Source organism: Narcine bancroftii, chromosome 13 (assembly GCF_036971445.1).
Source record: "Narcine bancroftii isolate sNarBan1 chromosome 13, sNarBan1.hap1, whole genome shotgun sequence".
Taxonomy (NCBI): Eukaryota; Metazoa; Chordata; class Chondrichthyes; order Torpediniformes; family Narcinidae; genus Narcine; species Narcine bancroftii.
This window is the reverse complement of record NC_091481.1, coordinates 42,168,619-42,174,618: the sequence shown is the minus strand read 5'-3', so window position 1 is coordinate 42,174,618 and position 6,000 is coordinate 42,168,619.

Below are 6,000 nucleotides of genomic sequence, written 5' to 3'. Positions count from 1 at the left end.
TGCAGCTGGATGCACCTCTTGCCAGAGTAATGATCAGGGACACGTGCAGCTGGATGCAACTCTTGCCGGAGTAATTATCAGGGACACGTTCAGCTGGATGCAAATATTGCCAGATTAATTATCAGGGACACATGCAGCTGGATGCACCTCTGGCCGGTGTAATTATCAGGGTCACTTGCAGCTGGATGCACCTCTTGCCAGAGTAATTATCAGGGACCCGTGCAGCTGGATGCACCTCTTGCCGGAGTAATTATCAGGGACACGTGCAGCTGGATCCACCTCTTGCCGGAGTAATTATCAGGGACACGTTCAGCTGGATGCAAATCTTGCCAGATTAATTATCAGGGACACATGCAGCTGGATACACCTCTTACCATAGTAATGATCAGGGTCGCTTGCAGCTGGATGTAATTCTTGCCAGAGTAATTATCTGGGACACGTGTAGCTGGATGTTCCTCTTGCCGGAGTAATTATCAGGGACACGTGCAGCTGGATACACCTCTTGCCAGAGTACTTATCAGGGATACGTGCAGCTGGATGCACCTCTTGCCAGTGTAATTATCATGGACACATACAGCTGGATACAACTCTTGCCAATGTAATTATCAGCAATACTTGAAGTTGGATCCACCTATTGCCAGAGTAATTATCAGGGACACATGCAGCTGGATGCACCTCTGGCTGATGTAATTATCAGGGTCACCTGCAGCTGGATGCACCTCTTGCCACTGTAAATATCAGGGACACATGCAGCTGGATGCACCTCTTGCTGGTGTAATTATCAGGGTCACTTGCAGCTGGATGCACCTCTTGCCGGAGTCATTATCAGGGACACGTGGAGCTGCATGCACCTCTTGCCACTGTAATTATCAGGGACACAAGCAGCTGGATGCACCTCTTGCCGGAGTAATTATCAGGGTCACTTGCAGCTGGATGTAACTCTTGCCGCTGTAATTATAAGGTTCACTTGCAGCTGGATGCACCTCTGGCCAGTGTAATTATCAGGGTCACCTGCAGCTGGATGCACCTCTTACCATAGTAATGATCAGGGACACGTGCAGCTGGATGCACCTCTTGCCAGAGTAATTATCAGGAACACGTGCAGATTGATGTACCTGTTGTCTTTTTAATTATCAGGGACACGTGGAGCTGGATGCACCTCTTGCCAGTGTAATTATCAGCGATACTTGAAGTTGGATGCACCTCTTATCCAGAGTAATTATCAGGGACACATGCAATTGGATGCACCTCTGGCTGATGTAATTATCAGGGTCACCTGCAGCTGGATGCACCTCTTGCCAGTGTAATTATCAGGGACACATGCAGCTAGATGCACCTCTTGCCGGAGTAATTATCAGGGACACGTGCAGCTGGATGCAACTCTGGCCGGTGTAATTATAATGTTCACTTGCAGCTGGATGCACCTCTTACCAGAGTAATTATCAGGGACACTTGCAGCTGGATGCACCTCTTGCCGGAGTCATTTTCAGGGACACGTGCAGCTGGATGCAAATCTTGCCAGTGTAATTATCAAGGACACATGCAGCTGGATGCACCTCTGGCCGGTGTAATTATCAGGGTGGAGTAATTATCAGGGACAAGTGTAGGTGGATGCTCCTCTTGCCGGAGTAATTATCAGGGACACATGCAGCTGGATGCACCTCTTGCTGGTGTAATTATCATGGTCACTTGTAGCTGGATAAACCTCTTGCCGGTGTAATTATCAGGGACACGTGTAGCTGGATTCACCTCTTGCCAGTGTAATTATCAGGGTCACTTGCAGCTGGATTCACCTCTTGCCGGAGTAATTATCAGGGACACGTGCAGCTCGATGCACCTCTTGCCAGAGTACTTATCAGGGATACGTGCAGCTGGATGCACCTCTTGCCAGTGTAATTATCATGGACACATACAGCTGGATACAACTCTTGCCAGTGTAATTATCAGCGATACTTGAAGTTGGATGCATCTCTTGCCAGAGTAATTATCAGGGACACATGCAGCTGGATGCACCTCTGGCTGATGTAATTTTCAGGGTCACCTGCAGCTGGATGCAAATCTTGCCAGTGTAATCATCAGGGACACATGCAGCTGGATGCACCTCTGGCCGGTGTAATTATCCGGGTGGAGTAATTATCAGGGACACGTGTAGCTGGATGCTCCTCTTGCCGGAGTAATTATCAGGGACACGTGCAGCTCGATGCACCTCTTGCCAGAGTACTTATCAGGGATACGTGCAGCTGGATGCACCTCTTGCCAGTGTAATTATCATGGACACATACAGCTGGATACAACTCTTGCCAGTGTAATTATCAGCGATACTTGAAGTTGGATGCATCTCTTGCCAGAGTAATTATCAGGGACACATGCAGCTGGATGCACCTCTGGCTGATGTAATTTTCAGGGTCACCTGCAGCTGGATGCAAATCTTGCCAGTGTAATCATCAGGGACACATGCAGCTGGATGCACCTCTGGCCGGTGTAATTATCCGGGTGGAGTAATTATCAGGGACACGTGTAGCTGGATGCACCTCTTGCCGGAGTAATTATCAGGGACATGTACAGCTGGATGCACCTCTTGCCACTGTAATTATCTGGGTGGAGTAATTATCAGGGACACGTGTAGCTGGATAAACCTCTTGCCGGTGTAATTATCAGGGACACGTGTAGCTGGATTCACCTCTTGCCAGTGTAATTATCAGGGTCACTTGCAGCTGGATGCACCTCTTGCCGGAGTAATTATCAGGGACACGTGCAGCTCGATGCACCTCTTGCCAGAGTACTTATCAGGGATACGTGCAGCTGGATGCACCTCTTGCCAGTGTAATTATCATGGACACATACAGCTGGATACAACTCTTGCCAGTGTAATTATCAGCGATACTTGAAGTTGGATGCATCTCTTGCCAGAGTAATTATCAGGGACACATGCAGCTGGATGCACCTCTGGCTGATGTAATTTTCAGGGTCACCTGCAGCTGGATGCAAATCTTGCCAGTGTAATCATCAGGGACACATGCAGCTGGATGCACCTCTGGCCGGTGTAATTATCCGGGTGGAGTAATTATCAGGGACACGTGTAGCTGGATGCACCTCTTGCCGGAGTAATTATCAGGGACATGTACAGCTGGATGCACCTCTTGCCACTGTAATTATCTGGGTGGAGTAATTATCAGGGACACGTGTAGCTGGATGCACCTCTTGCCGGAGTAATTATCAGGGACATGTGCAGATGGATGCATCTCTTGCCGGAATAATTATCAGGGACACATGCAGCTGGATGCACCTCTTGCCGGAGTAATTCTCAGGGTCACTTGCAGCTGGATGTAACTCTTGCCGCTGTAATTATAAGGTTCACTTGCAGCTGGATGCACCTCTGGCCAGTGTAATTATCAGGGTCACCTGCAGCTGGATGCACCTCTTACCATAGTAATGATCAGGGACACGTGCAGCTGGATGCACCTCTTGCCAGAGTAATTATCAGGGACACGTGCAGATGGATGCACCTCTTGCCGGAGTAATTATCAGGGACACGTTCAGCTGGATGCAAATATTGCCAGATTAATTATCAGGGACACATGCAGCTGGATGCACCTCTGGCCGGTGTAATTATCAGGGTCACTTGCAGCTAGATGCACCTCTTGCCAGAGTAATTATCAGGGACCCGTGCAGCTGGATGCACCTCTTGCCGGAGTAATTATCAGGGACACGTGCAGCTGGATCCACCTCTTGCCGGAGTAATTATCAGGGAAACGTTCAGCTGGATGCAAATCTTGCCAGATAAATTATCAGGGACACATGCAGCTGGATGAACCTCTGGCCAGTGTAATTATCAGGGTCACTTGCAGCTGGATGTAATTCTTGCCAGAGTAATTATCTGGGACACGTGTAGCTGGATTCACCTCTTGCCAGTGTAATTATCAGGGTCTCTTGCAGCTGGATACACCTCTTGCCGGAGTAATTATCAGGGACATGTGCAGCTGGATGCACCTCTTGTCTTTGTAATTATCAGGGACACGTGCAGCTGGATGCACCTCTTGCCCGAGTAATTATCAGGGTCACTTGCAGCTGGATGCAGCTCTGGCTGATGTAATTATCAGGGTCACCTGCAGCTGGATGCACCTCTGGCTGATGTAATTATCAGGGTCAACTGCAGCTGGATGCAAATCTTGCCAGTGTAATTATCAGGGACACATGCAGCTGGATGCACCTCTGGCCGGTGTAATTATCAGGGTGGAGTAATTATCAGGGACACGTGTAGCTGGTTGCTCCTCTTGCCGGAGTAATTATCAGGGACACATGCAGCTGGATGCACCTCTTGCCGGAGTAATTATCAGGGACATGTGCAGCTGGATGCACCTCTTGCCACTGTAATTATCAGGGACACGCACAGCTGGATGCATCTCTTGCTGGAATAATTATCAGGGACACATGCAGCTGGATGCACCTCTTGCCGGAGTAATTCTCAGGGTGACTTGCAGCTGGATGTAACTCTTGCCGCTGTAATTATAAGGTTCACTTGCAGCTGGATGCACCTCTGGCCAGTGTAATTATCAGGGTCACCTGCAGCTGGATGCACCTCTTACCATAGTAATGATCAGGGACACGTGCAGCTGGATGCACCTCTTGCCAGAGTAATTATCAGGGACACGTGCAGCTGGATGCACCTCTTGCCGGAGTAATTATCAGGGACACGTTCAGCTGGATGCAAATATTGCCAGATTAATTATCAGGGACACATGCAGCTGGATGCACCTCTGTCCGGTGTAATTATCACGGTCACTTGCAGCTGGATGCACCTCTTGCCAGAGTAATTATCAGGGACCCGTGCAGCTGGATGCACCTCTTGCCGGAGTAATTATCAGGGACACGTGCAGCTGGATCCACCTCTTGCCGGAGTAATTATCAGGGACACGTTCAGCTGGATGCAAATCTTGCCAGATTAATTATCAGGGACACATGCTGCTGGATGCACCTCTTACCATAGTAATGATCAGGGTCGCTTGCAGCTGGATGTAATTCTTGCCAGAGTAATTATCTGGGACACGTGTAGCTGGATGTTCCTCTTGCCGGAGTAATTATCAGGGACACGTGCAGCTGGATACACCTCTTGCCAGTGTAATTATCATGGACACATACAGCTTCATGCATCTCTTGCCAGTGTAATTATCAGCGATACTTGAAGTTGGATGCACCTCTTATCCAGAGTAATTATCAGGGACACATGCAATTGGATGCACCTCTGGCTGATGTAATTATCAGGGTCACCTGCAGCTGGATGCACCTCTTGCCAGTGTAATTATCAGGGACACATGCAGCTAGATGCACCTCTTGCCGGAGTAATTATCAGGGACACGTGCAGCTGGATGCAACTCTGGCCGGTGTAATTATAATGTTCACTTGCAGCTGGATGCACCTCTTACCAGAGTAATTATCAGGGACACTTGCAGCTGGATGCACCTCTTGCCGGAGTCATTATCAGGGACACGTGCAGCTGGATGCAAATCTTGCCAGTGTAATTATCAAGGACACATGCAGCTGGATGCACCTCTGGCCGGTGTAATTATCAGGGTGGAGTAATTATCAGGGACAAGTGTAGGTGGATGCTCCTCTTGCCGGAGTAATTATCAGGGACACATGCTGCTGGATGCACCTCTTGCTGGTGTAATTATCATGGTCACTTGCAGCTGGATAAACCTCTTGCCGGTGTAATTATCAGGGACACGTGTAGCTGGATTCACCTCTTGCCAGTGTAATTATCAGGGTCACTTGCAGCTGGATGCACCTCTTGCCGGAGTAATTATCAGGGACACGTGCAGCTCGATGCACCTCTTGCCAGAGTACTTATCAGGGATACGTGCAGCTGGATGCACCTCTTGCCAGTGTAATTATCATGGACACATACAGCTGGATACAACTCTTGCCAGTGTAATTATCAGCGATACTTGAAGTTGGATGCATCTCTTGCCAGAGTAATTATCAGGGACACATGCAGCTGGA